Here is a 17,527-nt window from a genome sequence, read left to right on the forward strand (position 1 = left end):
CAAAGTCCACACCAGAGCTCATTAGGTCCTGTTTTGACTCAGCTTCACGGAACATGAGTTTTTGCCCCATTTGGTCAACGCACCCCTACAGTTCCACATCTTTCTGTTTCGTTGCAGGCTGGCCTGACAACGTCGTCTACGGTGAGGACGATGCTGGGGCTGGAAGCGTAGGCTCCCCGCATGTGTGTTTACGTGTGCACGTGTGTGTCCACATGACTGTGGGTGCTGTGCGTGCATGTTGTACACATATGTGAATGGGTGTGAGTGCGTGTGCACTGGGTCCTATATGTGTGTGTGTATGTGTGTGCATAGATATGCACATGTACTTGTGTGTGCACGTACATGCATTGTGTGTTTGGTGTGTGCACATGTACTCATGTGTGTGTGCACATGTGCATGTGAGTGTGTGACCCAATCTATTTCAGAGTGCAGATATGCTGTGTTAAATGCTGTGCTAAATGCTGGTTCAATGGGTGCAAACATCAAGTGATAGCTGTCCTGAGAGACCTCAGCTCCTGTTTATGACCTGAGGGAACGACAGGGTGCAGAGCATGGGCAGTGAGCAGGCCAGCTCTTCCAAAGCACCACTGTGTGGGGACAGTGTTACCACAGTGAGTGCTGGATCAGTGACTCTCTGCCCCAGGCACTGAGGCATCACCACTTTTACCACAGAGCTTGCAGGGCAGGTGACTCTGCCCTAGGACCCAAGAGAGCTCTATGGTGGGGACACTGTTACCACAGAGAGTGCAGGGCCAATGATCCCTACCTCAGTCTCTGGGGCCCGACCACTATGGGGACACAGTTACCACAGAGAGTGAAGGGCAGGTGACTCTCTGTCCCAGGCAGCATGTGTACACCAGGACTCAGGGCAAAAGGACAGAAAATAAGCTCAAGGGACAAGTGTGGGTAGTTTACAAGAGGAGTCAGTGCACAGGGACACACGGTGAGTTCAGGGATGGGTGAGGTTGTGTGTGTGCAAGAGGAGTCAGTGCACAAGGACACAAGGTGACCTCCAGGGCCAGGTGTGGTGTTGTATAAGAAGAGTCCCTGCACAAGGACACAGGATGAGCTCCAGGAACAGGTGTGGGCGGTGTGTACAAATGGAGTCAGTGCACAACAACAGAGGATGATTTGGAATCCCCCCACTTCCCTAGTTTCTCTCTGGAGCTCTCTCAGCTTCTCTGGGAAGGTATGTTTGCACAGGATCCTGGAGTCACAGAGTCCCAGGGAGGCTGTGGGTTCCTACCACACAGGAGCACAGGTAGGGGACCCCCACCCCTGAACCTGAACCTCTCTTCTTCCCGCAGTGAGCCCATCTCTGGACCCAGACACCGCAAGGCCCAAGCTCACTCTCTCTGAGGATAGGAAGACTGTGAGGCGGCTGTTCTTTGAACAGGAACTGCTGGACGCCCCTGGCAGATTCGACCTGGACCCCTGTGTGCTGGGCCAGGAGCAGTTCTCGGCCGGGAGGTATTACTGGGAGGTCCAGGTAGGACGCAAGAAGGCCTGGAATCTGGGCGTGTGTCTGGAGAGCTTGGATCAGAAGGGAAGGATACCCAAGGCCCCCCAGCATGGGCTCTGGGCCCTGGAGCTGTACAGGAAGGCGTTCTGGGCTCTTGCCTTCCCGAGGGTTCGCCTGCACCCATCGGAGCCCCTGCATCAGGTGGGCATTTTCCTGGACTGTGATGTGGGCAGAATCTCCTTCTACAGTGCGGGCAACAGATCCCTCATCTACGCGTTCTCTGGACTCTCTTCTCAGCACCCCTGAGGCCATTCTTCTGCCTCTGGGCACACGACCCCAGCCTTCTGACCCTCACAGGCCTTGGGGTCTCCTCAGGGTGAGGGACAGAACAGAGTGGGGACCCTCCTCCAGCAAGACCCATGATCTCTCTGCTCCAGCTGGTCACAGATTTGGGGGAGACATACCCATTCTAAACCCAAGCTAGACCACATACAAGGGTGCACCTTTCTGAATGATCCTGTGTTACCTTCATTTTCTCTCCCCATTGAATTCTGGCAGTGTATTATGGGCTGAATCATGTCCCCTCCAGTTCACATGTTGAAGCTCCAACCCGCAGGGCCTCAGAACAGGGCCGGATTTGGAGATGGGTCTTTACACAGGTGGTTCGGGCAAAAGGAGTTCACTAGGGTGGGTCCTGATCCCCCATGACGCGTCCTTATCAGAAGAGGGGATCAGGGCACGGACACACACAGGACAACCGTGTGAGGACAGGGGAAAGAGATGGTGTGTGCATGCCAGGGAGAGAGGCCTCGGGAGGAACCAGCCCTGCCCACGCCTGGATCTCAGACTTCCAGTGTCCCGGACTGGGACCCAATAAATGTGTTGTTTAAACCTTCCAGTCTGTGGTATTAGTTGCACAGACCGAGCTGACTGATACACCATATTATTACACATTGGGTTGATTTTCTGAAATGTACTTGGGGCATATGTTAAATGTTGAACCCAGTGCCAGACATCAAGTAGTTTCTCTGTAAATGCTAGCCTTCCTCATCCCCTCCTCTTCCACCTCCTGCCCATCCACCCCCCCCACCTCCCTTCTCCCCCAGCCCCTGACCGTCACAAAGACTTGGACATCTGGTCTACCTTGGATACTTCTGTCTTCCCTCCTCACCATGGCAGGTCAGTGCAGACAGAGCTACATGGAAGTCAAGCCAAAGATTCCAGGGCTCCCTGAAATCAGTCAGTGTTGAATCATGGCATGTGGGCAGAGAGAGTAGACTAGATATAAGTGTGGTTGTGGATTTGAACAAGGCAGAACATGGATGGATAGCTGGACTCACACTTCCAGCAGAAGATACTTCTACTCTGTCTGTGGGGACGACAATGGAAGGAGGCTGGAAGGGGTCTGAGAGCTCCTGGGGACACCACTCATGGGGCTTCAGTGAGGCTGGTCCCCTGAGTGATAGGAGAGGCCAATGGGGTCATGAACAAGATTCGGACAGCCAATCCTGCACTTCCCCATGGCTGCAGCTGCAAGATTGGATGTAGTGGGAGGCCCAGGCCCCAGACACAAAAGGGGTACTTCTCCCATGGAGGCTCTCTGGGCTGTGAATGCCTGTGACCTTGGGGGTAACCCAGCACTCACTCTATGCACATTTTGCAGGTTAGGGGGTGTGCTTGCACCCAGGTGTGGAGAGATGTCACCTCAAGCAAGGTGTGTGCATTTGCACATAACATGGGAATGCCCTCATTTCATCCCAATGCCCCCGCCACAGAGGGGGGTGTTGCTTCTTCCTGGAGAAGGGGACCCAGGATGTGCACAGCAGGGCCCTACAGTGGCCATCATGCACTTGTGTCCACTGCTGTGCTAGGAATGCCCTCCAATCTCTCCCAAGCCCACCCATGGTCCCATGATGCCCCCTCTGCCCCGTGACACAGGCCTCACAGCACCCACCTGCAGGGCTAATGAAGGCAGAGGGGTGTCCTGCAGAAGGGTCATGAAGAGGAGAGCCAATTATGAGGATCCATGTGGGCCCACAGCTCCTCCTGGGTTTAAAGAGCATCAGGGAGTCACTGGTCAACATCACACCATAGGGGCAGCACGGGTTATGGTGAGGGATGCACTTGTGTTGGGAAAGAAGGAAGGGAGGAAATGTGGGGACACTTGGAGCAGATGTCTGCAGAACAGATGTACAGGCAAACACTCACAGCTGCTGAGATACCACAGTGAGTTCCATTGTGGCCCCCAGGAGATTTGTCCACCCAGGACCTCAGAACATGTCCTCATGTGGAAACGGGGTCTTTGCAGAGGTGATCAAGGTGAGGGATCTCGAGGTGAGAACATCCTGGGCCAGGGCGGGTCCTTGTGAGACAAGGGAGGGGGATTTGAGAAGGCCATGTGGTGACAGAGGCAGAGATTGGGGAGACGGGGCCATGAATCCAGAATGCCTGGGGTCCCAGAAGCTGGGAGAGGCAGGAGGGACCCTCCTGAGCCTTCAGAGGGACAACAGCCCTGTGACACCTGGACCTCAGTCTCCTGGTCTCCACAGCCACGAGACAATGCATCTCTGTCATTGTAAACCACTGGTTTGTGGTAGCTTCTCTGGGCAACTAAAGGGGCTAATGCTGATGTCTTTGAGCCCAAATTTGTGAGGAGTAATGAGGCTTATCCACAGCAGGGACTGGGCTTCTGTCTGTCCCTCCTTGAGCACAGGACACATAGAGCTGGGACCCAGGGTTCTGCTGATCTGAAAAGATTTTTTTGAAGCCGTTCCTTTTCCAAATAGTCATTTGTGGCCCTGAAGTGAACACAATTCTAGATGTGTCCCTAAGGTGGTTCTATGACATTCACATCGAATCTGTAGACTGAGAAAGCAGATGGCACTCTCTAATGTGGGTGGGCCTGGTCCAAGCAGGTGAATAACAGACCACCCAAGTTAGGGGGTTCTGAAGAGGGCTTTCTTCCTCCCCTTGGATATGAACAGACATATCTGCTCTTCTGGGTCCAGCCTGCAGACACCTTGCAGGCCTTGGAATTTGCCATCTTCGGTAATTATCTTTACAAAGGCAAAAGGAATTTCAGAGGCACCTGGAGGATCACTCTGTTAGCATCCAATTCTTGATCTCAGGGTTGTGAGTTTGAGCCCTGTGTTGGGCTCTGTGTTGAGCATGAAGCACAGCCCAGTGGGCTCCTCCTGTAAGGCTGTGTCCACCTCCCCACCCAGTGGGCTCCTCCTGGAAGGTCGTGTCCACCTCCCCACCCAGTGGGTTCCTCCTGGAAGATTGTGTCCCTTCCCCACCCAATGGGCTCCTCCTGGAAGGTCGTGTCCCCTCTCCACCCAGTGGGCTCCTCCTGGAAGGTAATGTCCACCTCTCCACCCAGCGGTCTCCTCCTGGAAAGTTGGGTCCACCTCCACAACCCAATGAGCTCCTCCTGGAAGGCTGTGTCCACCTCTGAATGGGACAGAGGAGCCCCTGCATGAGAAAGGCTGTATGTGAGCTTTGCACACACATGCAGTTAGAGCCAAGACATATACCCTGCTTCTTTGTCCCACACTGCTCCCTGGGAAGACAAACCATTCTATGCCACCTTTTCCTGTCAACAGGAGGCAAAGTGATGCTGTCAGTTCAGTGAGCCACCCTTATTCTCCTACGTATGGAAAGAGCACTTTAAAGTTAAAAAAATGTTTATTTATATTTGAGAGAGAGATAGAGAGACAAAGACAGAATCTGAAGCAGGTTCCAAGCTCTGGCCTGTCAGCACAGAGCCTGATGTGGGGCTCAAACTCACTTTCCTTGAGATCATGACCTAAGCTGCAGTTGGACGCTTAACCGATAGAGCCATCCAGGTGACCCGGAAAGAGCACTTTTAGGCTTGACACAGATTTGCATCGTAAAGTAGAGCCCAAGCCCAGAGCCTGGATATGTTTGCTTCAAGGGCAACCCCAGAAATGCAGTCAGCATGAAGGTCATACCTGTAGAGGAGGAAAACTGTTTTCCCTGTAAATGTGACTGAAGAGACAGAACAATAGGAAAAAACAGACAGCTGGTTAGCACATGTATCATGCATACACACAGGGGACCTGCACAGGGGACCTGCAGGACTGCTTGGAATTTGGGTCTAAAAACTCACTTAAGAGAGGAAAGTGGGAGTAGGTAGGGAGCTTATGGAAAAGCAAATGACTTTTTGGAAAGATGAATGGATCCTCAGGAGATAGACCAGAGAAGTGTCCGTTTGGGACTAAGATCATCTGGAAGTGGGGTTGGCTTTTCTTCTCCAAGAAGGGATTAGGGGAGTTCTGGGGGCACATATGTGACCCCTGAGGTTTTCTTCTTTCAGACAGCCATGCCTTAGGGCAGATGTGGGATTTCAGGACTGCAAATACCTTCAATTCAAAATAATTATGCCATGGCCCCATAATTTGGGGTGGCATGCCCTTAACCTCATCGCCAGGGATCAGACAGGCCTCGCTCCAGCTGTGACCTGACTCAAAAACCCACCTCCAGTCATAGAGAAAACTAGCAATTTTGTCCTGAAAGTGTGAATGTCACACTGTCTATAAGGAATACAGAATATTCTCATGTCTATAAGTAATGCGTGTTAGGTCACCTGGACAACCAAAATACATTTCTTATTTATATGTCTTCTTCCTCCACAGTTTCTGGCCCCTGTGGACCATGTCAGAGTCTGTGTTGATGTGGTGACTTTGAAAAACCCCCAAGGATGATGGCTGGTGGCCAGGGGACCCAACCATGGGATCAAAGGGTTGGAACATTCAGTCTCACCCCCTGACCTACACGGAAAGAAGAAGGGCTGGGGGTGGACTCACTTACGAATGGCTAATAGGTTACTCAATCACGTCCATGGAATGGAGCCCCCATAAAATTCCAGAAGGATGAGGTTCAGAGAGCTTCCAGCTTTATAAACCAGAACACTTCCGGGTGCCACTGAGCCAGGCCTCAAGCTCCACAAGAATAGGGGCTCCTTCATTCAGGACCTCACCCCATGGGTCTCTTCATCTGGCTTTTGATTCATATCCTTTATAATAAACCAGTAATCTGGTAACGATACAGGTTTCTTGAGTTCTGTGACCCATTTTAGCAAATTAATCAAACCCTAGGAAAGGGGTCCTGGAAACCTCTGATTTAAGCCAGCCAATCAGAATCACGGGGACAAGCTTGATTTGCAACTGGCATCTGGTGTGGGGAGGGAGTGCAGGAAGTCTGGCAGGACTGAGCCCTAAGCCTGTGGAAACTGGTACCATCTCCTGCTTGATGGGGTCAAAAATCGAGTTGAACTTGGACTCCCAGATGGTGTTGTAGCATTGCTCTGTGCTATTGGAAAAACCCTCAACACATTGAAAATTAGAATCCAGGGAGGAGTTAAGATGATGGAGAAGTAGGTGGGGGCGGGATTTCCCTTGTCCCTCAAACACAGCTGCATTTGAGGTTAGATCACTTGGAACACTCAGGAAATTGATCTGCAGAATCAGAAGAATCTCCACAGGTGGAGGGAGAGAGATTGGCAGAATCAAGGATTACTACAAAAAACAAATCAAAGCACACCTTGTGGAAGGCCCAAACCCTCCACCACTACAAGTAAGGAGGGGCTTTGTAGAGGATTGACCACTGGGATAGAGCAGCCAAATGCAACAGCAGCGTGCACTCAACACACTCCAGAAATGCTTCCTGAAATGCCAGGCCCCAGACAGTGCATGATCCCTTTTTAATATAGTAGTTCTTGCAGGTGGAGGATGCCAACAATCTGTTAGAACATGTAAGAGACAAAAATGACAAAATGGAAGAATTCTCCTAAAAAGAAAATCCAAGAAGTAATGACAGCCAAAGAATTGCTCAAAACAGGTATAAACAAGATATCTGAACAAGAGATTAGAATAACAGTCATAAGACTAATATCTGGATTTACAGCAGAATATCTATTGCTGCAGAGATCAAAGACCTAAGAAATTGTCATGATGAATTCAGAAATGCTGTAAAAGAGATACAAAATAAACTATATATGCTGACACCAAGGATGGAAGAAGCAGAGGAGACAATATGTGAAATAAAAGATAAATTTATGGAAAATGGTGAAGCTGGAAAAAAGAATGAAAGGAAATTACTAGATCATGAGGAGAGAATTAAAGAGGTAAATGAGTCTATGAAACAAAATAGTATCCATATCAAAGGAGTCCTAGAGGAAGAAGAGAAGGAGAAAGGGGCAGAGGTTTATTGGAACAAATTATAACTGAGACTTTTCTCAGTCTGGGGAAGGAAACAGACATCCAAGTGCAGGAGGTGCAGAGATCTCCCTTCAAAATCACAAAAACAGTCAACACCAGAACATACCATAGTGAAACTAGAAAGATACAAAGATAAAGAGAGAATTCTGAAAGCAGCTAGGGACAAACAGGCCTTAACCTACAAGGTTAGACACATAAGGTAGTAGCAGGCCTGTCCATGGAAACTTGGCAGGCCAGAAGGGAGTGGAAGGAAATATTCTATTTGCTGAACAGGAAAAATACGCAGCCAGGAAAACGTTATCCAGAAGGCCGTCATTCAGAATAGAGGAGAGATAAAGGCTTTCCCAGACAAACAAAAACTAAAGGAATTCATGACCACTGAACCAGCCCTGCAGGAGATCCTAAGGGGGACTCTGTGAGTAGAAACAGGCAAAGACTACAAAGGATCAGAGACATCACCACAAGCATGAAGCCTACAGATAACACAATGATACTAAATCCATATCTTTCAATAATCATTGTGAATGTAAATGGACTAAATGCCCCAATCAAAAGACATAGGGTATCAGAATGTATAAAAACCCAATATCCATATATATGCTGCCTACAAGAGTCTCATTTTATTTATTAATTATTATTATTATTATTATTATTTTACATTTTATTTATTTTTGAGAGACAGAGCATGAAGAGGAGAGGGGAAGAGAAAGAAAGAGACAGAATTCGATGCAGGCTCTAGGCTCTGAGCTAGCTGTCAGCACAGAGCCTGATGTGGGGCTTGAACCCACAAACTGTGAGATCATGACCTGAGCCTAAGTCGGATGATCAACTGACTGAGCCACCCAGGTGCTCCAAGAGTCTCATTTTAGACCTGAGGACACCTGAAGATTGAAAGACCGGTTCGAGAACCATCTATCATGCTACTGGAAGTCAAAAGAAAGCTGGAATAGCTATACTTGTATCAGACAACCTAGGTTTTAAACTAAAGGCTGTAACAAAAGATGAAAGGGCACCACAATTAAGAGGTCTATCCATGCAGAAGAGCTAACAAGTATAAATGTTTATGTCCTCAACTTGGAAGAACCCAAAAATAAAATCTATTAATCACAAACATGAAGTACAGATAATAATACCATAATTGTAGGGGAATTTAATAGTCCACTCACAGCAATGGGCAAATTATCTAGGCAAATAATCAATATGGAAACCACAGCCCTGAGTGACACATTGGACCAGATGGACTTAACAGATATATTCAGATCTTTTACTCCGAATGCAGCAAAATGCATATTCTTGAGTGCACATGAAACATTCTCCAAAACAGATCACATACTGGGTCACTAAACAGCTCTTGTAGGTACAAAAAGATCGAGATTAGGGTGCCTGGGTGGCTCAGTTGTTAAGTGTCTAACTTTGGCTCAGGTTATGATCTCGTATTTCGTGGGTTCGAGCCCCATGTCAGGCTCAGGAGCCTGCTTTGGATTCTGTGTCTCCTTCTCTGTCTCTCCTCTTCTTGTGCTCTCGCTCTCTCTCTCTCTCTCTCTCTCTCTCTCTCTCTCAAAAATAAATTAACATTAAAAATTTTTTAAAAATCAAGATCATACTATGCATATTTTCAGATCACAACACTATGAAAATTGAAATCAACCATAAGAAAAAATTTGGAAAGCCCCCAAACATGGATGTTAAAGAAAATCCTATTTAAGAATGAATGGGTGAACCAGGAAATTAAACAAAAAAATTTAAAAATACATGGGAGCATGGGGGTGTAAACTGGTACAACCACTCTGGAAAACAGTATAGATTTTCCTCAAAAAATTAAAAATAGAACTACTTTACAACCCAGCAATTGTATTACTAGGTATTTATCAAAGGGATATACGTATGCTGTTCTGAAGGGACACATACACCCCAATGTTTATAGCAGCACTATCAACAGTAGCCAAAGTATTGAAAGTGCCCAAAGGTCATTGATGGATGAATGGGTAAAGAAGATGTGACACACAAACACACAGACACACACACACACACACACACACACACACACACACACACACTGGAGTATTACATGGCAATCAAAAAGAATGAAACCTTGCCATTTGCAACTATGTGGATGGAACTAGAGGATATTAATGCTAAGTGAAATTAGTCAGAGAAAGACAAATATATGACTTCACTCATACGGGGACTTTAAAATGCAAAACAGATGAATATAAAAGAACTGAAGCAAAAGTAATATAAAAACAGGGAGGGGGACAAAACATACGAGATCTTAAATATGGAGAACAAACAGAGGGTTACTGGAAAGGTTGTGGGAGGGGGGATGGGCTAAATGGGCAAGGGGATGTAAGGAATCTACCCCTGAAATCACTGTTGCACTATTTGCTAACTAACTTGGATGTAAATTTAAAAAAATAATTAAATAAAAACTTCTAGAGGAAAAAACAAGCAACAAGCTCTCTTACCTTGGCCACATCAACTTCTTACTTGACATGTCTCTGGAGGCAAGAGAAACAAAAGGAAAAATGAATGATTGGGATCTCATTAAGATGAAAAAGCTTCTGCATGGTGAAGGAAACAATCAATAGAACTAAAAGGCAACCGACAGAATGGAAGATATTTGCAAATGACATATCAGGTAAGGTAAAGGGCTAGTATCAGAAATCTGTAATAAACTTAGCAAATGCAACACCCAATAAACAAATAATCCAGTGAAGAAATAGGCAGAAGACACGAATAGACATTTCTCCAAAGAAGACATCCAGATGGCAAACAAAGGAAAAGATTTTCAACATTACTCATCATCAGGGAAATAACAAATCAAAACCACAGTGATATACCACTTCACACCTGTCAGAATGGCTAAAATTAACAACTTAGGAAACAACAGATATTGGTGAGGATGTGGAGAGAGGGGAAACCTCTTGCACTATTGGGGGGAATGCAAACTTGTGCAGCCACTCTGGAAAAAGTGGTTCTGGAATAATTGTACAAAATATTTCCCCTCTCCCCTGAAAACTCTGAATCTATAATTCACATCATATACAAAATTTAAACTCAAAACAGGTCATAAAACTAATGTAAAGGCTACAAAATATAAAATTCCTCGAAGAAAACAGAATTCTCAAAATCAACAATAGGAAACGACTCCACTAAAAAATTAGGATAAGATTGGCACAGACACTCACCAAGGATGATACATAGAGGCATATAAGCACATGAAAAGAGGATCATCACTAGTCGTTTGGGAAATGGAAATTAAGACCAGGGACACCTGGGTGGCTCAAGTTGTGCATTAGGCTCTTGGTTTCAGATCAGCTCTTGATTTCATGGTTCATGGGATTGAACCCTGGAATGGACTCTTCACTGACAGTTTGGAGCCTTCATGGATTCTCTCTCTCTCTCTCTCTCTCTCTCTCTCTCTCTCTCTCTCTCTCTCTTTCTCTCTCTCTCTCTCTCTCCCCTCCCTCCCTCTCTCTCTCTCTCTTCCCTCCCCCTCCCTCTCTTTCGGCACCTCCCCCTGCCTCTCTGTCTGTCTTCTCCCATAAATAAAATAACTTTTTTAAAAAAAGATGACACTGGGGTGCCTAAGTGGCTTAGTTGGTTAAGCGTCTGAATTTGGCTCAGGTCATGATCTCATCCAGGTCATGATCTCATGTTTTGTGGGTTCAAGCCACATGTCAGGCTCTGTGCTGACCACTTGGATCCTGGAGCCTGCTTTGGATTCTATGTCTCCCTCTCTCTCTGCCCCTCTCCCACTCAACTCTGTGTCTCTCTCACTCTCAAATATAAATAAACATTAAACATTTCTAATTTTAAAAAGGGCCAGAATGCAGTAGCTTCCCACACCTACCAGAATGGCTAAAATGAGGAACACAGACTATACCAAGTGTTGACAAGGGTATGGAATTACTGTAAATTTCATACCATGCAGGTTGGCATGTAAGACAGGTCATTATTTTTAAAAACAGTGTGGTAGTTTTGTAACAAAACAAACATATGCCTGTCAGATGACCCAGGCATTCATTCCACTCTGGGTGTTCATCTAGACAAAGGAAACCCGGGTCCACACAAAGAGTCACACATGGTCATTCACAGCAGCTTTACCTATAAGAATCAAGCACGTGGAAATGACCCAAATGCCCATCAATGGCTGAATCAACAAAACCTGGTGCATCCACACTAGCAGTAAAGGGATGAGGCTGCTGAGAGAAGGTGCAACCTTGGTGACTCTCAGAACAATCGTGGCGAGTGGAAGATGGCAGACTAGGGTTCCGGGAAGTCTGGACATGCAAACCAACCTCTAGGAGAAAAGTCAGATTGCTGGTTACTTGGGGAGGCTTGGAGATTGGGATTTACAATGAGAAAGACATATTTGGTCTCCGTCTCCATTCTTGGCACAGAGCGCCTAAAAACCTTGGAATTTTCTGTGTTGAGATTGATAAAGATGCCATGGTGTTTCTAACAGCCCCCTGCATCCGTGTTGTTGTGATGACTTTAGAGAGTCCCTAAGGATGAGGGCTGGTGCCTGGGGGACCCAACCGTGGGACCAGAGGGTAGAAGGCTTCAGTCCCACCCCCTGACCTCTGGGGAAGTGAGAGGAAATCAATCACCAATGGACAATCGGTTAATCAATCATATACATGAAGCCCCCATGAAAACCCAGAAGGTTTCAGAGTGGGTGGGGGTTTTCCAGGTTGGCGAGCACCTGGAAATGTGGGGAGGGTGACATGCCCAGAGAGGCATGGAACCTTCCTGCCCCTTCCCCAGCGCCTCACCCTGGTGTCTCTTCCATTGGACTTTCCCTGAATCAGACCTTTTGTAATAAACCCCTTATCCAGCAAGTGAAACATTTCCCTGAGTTCTGTGGGCCCTCCAGCACATTCATCATTCCTGAGGAGGGGCCGTGGGAACCTCTGACCTGTCACCCGTGGGTCAGAGCACAGGTGACACCTGGCCTTGGGGTTGGCGTCTGAAGTAGGGTGGTCTTGTGGGGCTGAGCCAGTAGAGTTTGAGGCTGACTCCAGATAGGGAGGGTCATGACTGAGGGAATTGCTTCATGGTTTTCCTGAAGTATAGACAACTCTCTTCTCTGTGTGTCCTCACACTGTTGACTCTCTTTGTCCTAGTCTCCTCTTATAAACACATTGGTCATATTGGACAAGGGTTTGCCCCCAATGATTTCATTTTAACTTTACCATGTCTGTAAAGACCAATTTCCAAATATAATCTGGTTCTGAGGTCCTGGGTTCTGGAGTTCCAGCATGTGGATTTGATAGGGTGCATGTCAACCATGACAACAGCCATGTTACAGTTGAGCAAACTCAAGTCCAGACTGGGGGTGACTGGCAGGCTGGGATCTGACATTTGGGCAGGCACCGATCAGGTGCTGGGGCAGACCACGCCTGGAGCCATATGGCCCCCATATGGATGACCCAGCACTCTCCCCTCTGTACAGTGCAGGAATGTCAGTCAAGGAGAGACAGGGAGCCCTCCACTGGGCTGTGGAAAACCCTGTCCGACAGATGCATGCACATATGGACACTCCTCAGCAGGTCAGAAGCCTGGGTGAGGAATGCGTCCTGCCCAAGCACCCAGACCCTTCTCTAGGTTTGGACCTTCTCCCTGTCACCCATTAGGCCAGGGTTACCTGCAGCTGGGACAGGGCTTCCCCATGTTTGTCTCCATGTAAAGAGGAACACTTGCAGCCAGGAATGGGCAAGGGCAAAGGTGGGATGTTGGGGCCCATCCAGCCAGAAGCGCTGTGTGGCCTTTGGGACCCTGCTTCCCCTACTTGAAAATGTGTGCGCTTGACTGCTTGACCTAAGTGGATCAGAGACTGGGATTAGTTCTCCTATTAATCATGCCACTTGGTAATCATGGTTTCAGTAACTAGGCAGATTTTCTGATTGAAACTTCCTCCCTAGTTATGGGCACCTTACTCTCAGACTATTGTTTAAGCCTTTAAGAAAAAATAGCCTTGTCATAAGCTTCGGTTAATAATATCACTATGTACATAAAACAAACCCCTGCTGATGTATTTTGAGTGATGAATTACGTTTTTTGATCTTCTGTATTGTACCTCGTTTCTATTTTGATTTTCTGTTTTTGCTACCATGGAAATAATAATTTTTCTGGAAGTAACAAACAATGTAATCATTAGGAAAATGATGTGATCGCCTATGGTATATAAGACACCAAGTTTCACAGTAAAGTGTGGTCTCTTCCACCATTCATGTTGTCTGTGTTCTTTCTTATAGATATTTCGCCGACACCAACCCCCTACTCAGAGACCCTTGGACTCTGGTGCGTGGGCTGGTCCCCCGCAGTGGTACACATTCCTGAACTCAGCAAGGGCTGAGCTCTACAGTATCCATCATGGCTCTGGGCCAGGTAGAACATAGATGAGGAGAGGAACAAGGTATATATACATATATATCATATTCTCTTGATCCATTCATCCACTGATGGACTCTTGGGTTGTTCCTGGGTCTCAGCTGTTGTCAATAATGCTGCAGTGGACATGGGATGCAAGTATCTTTTCAAGGGGGTGATATCATTTCCTTGGGACTTATGCCCAGAAATGGCATTCCTGAATCATTTTTAAAAATTTTTTGAGGAACTTCCATTCTCCAGAGAGGCTGCACCAGTTTGTATTTCCACCAGCAGTGTAAGAGGATTCCCCTTTCTCTACATCTTTTCTTTCACTGTTCTTAAACTTAGCCATTCTGAGAGGTGTGAGGCGGTATGTCATTGTGGTTGTAATTTGTGTTTACCTGATGATAAGCGATGTTGAACATCTTTTCATGTGTCTATTATTCATCTAGAATTTTCCTTTGGAAAAGTGTTTATTCATGACTTCAGCCCATTTTTGACTTGGGTCATTAATGTTTTGCTATCGATTCATTCTAAAGTCTTTAAAAGTAATGGAATCCTGATATTTGTGGTAACATGGATAGACCTGGAGAACATTATGCTAAATTAAATAAGCCAAACACAGAAGGGCAAATATTACATGATTCATTTAAAATGAGACGCCTAAAACAGTTGAACACACAGACATGCACACCAGAGTGATGCTTACTGTGGAAGGGGGAGGAGGAGATGGGGAGTTACTGTTCAACGGGCATAAAGCTTTAGTCACTCAAGATGAGCAGGTTCCAAAGGTCAGGTGTCCAATGCTCACAGCTGACAATATAATCAATACAGTTAATTCACTCAAAAATCTGTTAAGACAGTAGGTCATGCATTAATCACTCTTGCTAGACTTTTTCAAAATCACAACAGAGGGACACAAGGAGACCTCTGGAGGAGAGGGATATGACCATTACCCTACTGAGGATGGTTTCCTGGGTACATACATGCGTGCAAACTCACCAGATTGTACCCATTAATTGTGTGCAGTTTTTGTACTGCATTTACACCTTGATGGAGTTGGAAAGCAAAAGCAACATGTATATGACCACAGGATGTTTTCTTCATGTAACTCCTGGTAAACATCTCCTGAATCTGATTTTCTCATGGAAAACAATGGCCTTGGCCAGTAAAGAGTCCTTTTAATTTGTTAAGCAGGTAAAAGAAGGAGGGTAATTTTTTTATTTGGCAGAACTCTAAAAAGCTCTGCTGAGGACAAACTCTGATCTGGCGGTGATGTTGATAGCAAACAGGAGGATGAAGTCCATCTGGAACATTTTGATTTGGATGGCCAAGACAATAGGCTCCATAGTCAACTGCCTTGCTGTGAGATGCTGGACTAGTAACAGGACCTCTCTGAGACTTAGTGGCTCCATCCATAAAAATGGAAAAAATTAGAAATTACTCACTGGGCGGGGCGCCTGGGTGGCTCAGTCGGTTGAGCGGCCGGCTTTGGCTCAGGTCATGATCTCACGGTTGTGGGTTCGAGCCCCTCGTCGGGCTCTGTGCTGACAGCTAGCTCAGAGCCTGGAGCTTGCTTCAGATTCTGTGTCTCCCTCTCTCTCTGACCCTCCCCTGCTCGTGCTGTCTCTCTCTGTCCCTCAAAAATAAATAAAAGACATAAAAAAAAAAGAAATTACTCACTGGGCAGGGGTGAGGATCAAAGGAGATATTCCAAGTACAACTGTACTTGAAACAGTAGGAACTCAATTGTTAGAAATTATGGTAGCTTCGTTGACCACAATAGTGAAAAATTTCCACCTGGGGATGGCCCTGACTATTGGGTGAATAAATCAGGAGAGATGTGAGTTGAAATCTCAGGTCCTAGGGATGCACCCTGTATATGTGTTGGGGCCCAGTAGGCAAAAATTACCCTCAAACAATATTTGGTCTCCTGGGCCGCACATGTGGCTTCTGTTCATCCTATGATTTTCTCATTGCTTTGTAAAGAGACATGTACTTTTAGGCTTTGAATCAACTTGGTTCAGTCAGTGGCTCCAGCCCTCCCCTTGCTTTGTTTTCTAGCTCTTTGTTTGGTGTAGGGAGTTAACACAAACCTCTGCAAAAAAATTTGCTTATTAAAGGATAAGTGTCTTGCCCAAGCATAACTGATGAAGGGACTTAAGGAATGTAAATCTCCTCATAGAATTCTTTAGGCTCATCTTCCCGCTCATCTTCCTCTTGGAGCCTGACCATTATTAGGGAATCCCTCCCTTGTAATGACTTGATTGTTCCTTTTATTTACTACTGTCCTGATAAAAATGACCTTTTCCGGAGCATGTCTTTACTTCAAAAATCTTGAACTATGTAACCATTAAAAGAAATGATGTAATCGCCATGGTATATAAGACCCTGGGCATCTATGTAAAACGTGGCTTTACAAACCACCATCCACGTTGTCTGTCTCGTCTGTCTTGTCCGTCTTGTCCATCTTCTTTTCTAGAGATATTGTGCCGACACCAACCCCCTACTCGGGACCTTTCGACTCGGGTGCGTGGGCTGGTCCCCCGCATATATGTACCCTTAACCAGCAGATGGCCAAGCGTCCTCCTCATGACGTGTATCCCAGTATGTTCATGACAGAAACCCAGCACAGCCTGTGGATGCAGGAAAGATCACAAGGTTCTGTTTTTCCACTTCTGCTTTCAGTTCCTCATCACTGTCAAATGCCAGCCTCCTCATTGTGCATGTGGGTTGGATACTTTGTCATCAAACTTTGCTTTATATTAATTACTCATTCTTCCGAGTGACTTTATTCCATCCACTGTGTCCTTTGTTCAATCATCTCTTCATTCCCTGACACATTTTCCCCTAGGGACTGTATAACAGACTCCTCCCCTTCCAAGCCCAACATGCCAGAAATCAATGGCATCATTTCATATCTCCTGTTTTGGGTCCTCACCATCAACCCTTTCACTCAAGCTAAAGAGCTTTGAGTCATTCTTGTGTTCTCTCTCATCCTCATAACCAACCATTCAATATCCCCAAAGAATATGGGGAGACAAAACGGAAGGACAGAGGGAAAGAAAATCCCAAGAAGTCTTCATGCTCAGCATGGAGCCCACATGGGGCTTGATCCCATGACCCTGGGATCATGACCTGAGCCAAAATCAAGAGTCAGATGCTCAACCAGCTGAGCCACCCAGGTGCCCCTAAATCCAGCATGTATGAACGAACAGAGACACATAGCACTTACATATATACGTACACTATGGAAACATAGTGCTGACATATAGAGTATATCCAGATTCTACTTCCCCTGTCACTACCCCAGCTCAGCCTGAGGTCCTAAATACTCCCGCTCATCTCCCTGTCCCCAGCTCTGCCACCTTCTAATCCTCCTTCCACCCAGATCTGAGCGACTGGCTTCCTCACTTGCCACAGTGCAGCAACAGGTCCCTCTGACCAT

This window comes from Suricata suricatta, chromosome 6 (assembly GCF_006229205.1).
Source record: "Suricata suricatta isolate VVHF042 chromosome 6, meerkat_22Aug2017_6uvM2_HiC, whole genome shotgun sequence".
NCBI classification, from domain to species: domain Eukaryota; kingdom Metazoa; phylum Chordata; class Mammalia; order Carnivora; family Herpestidae; genus Suricata; species Suricata suricatta.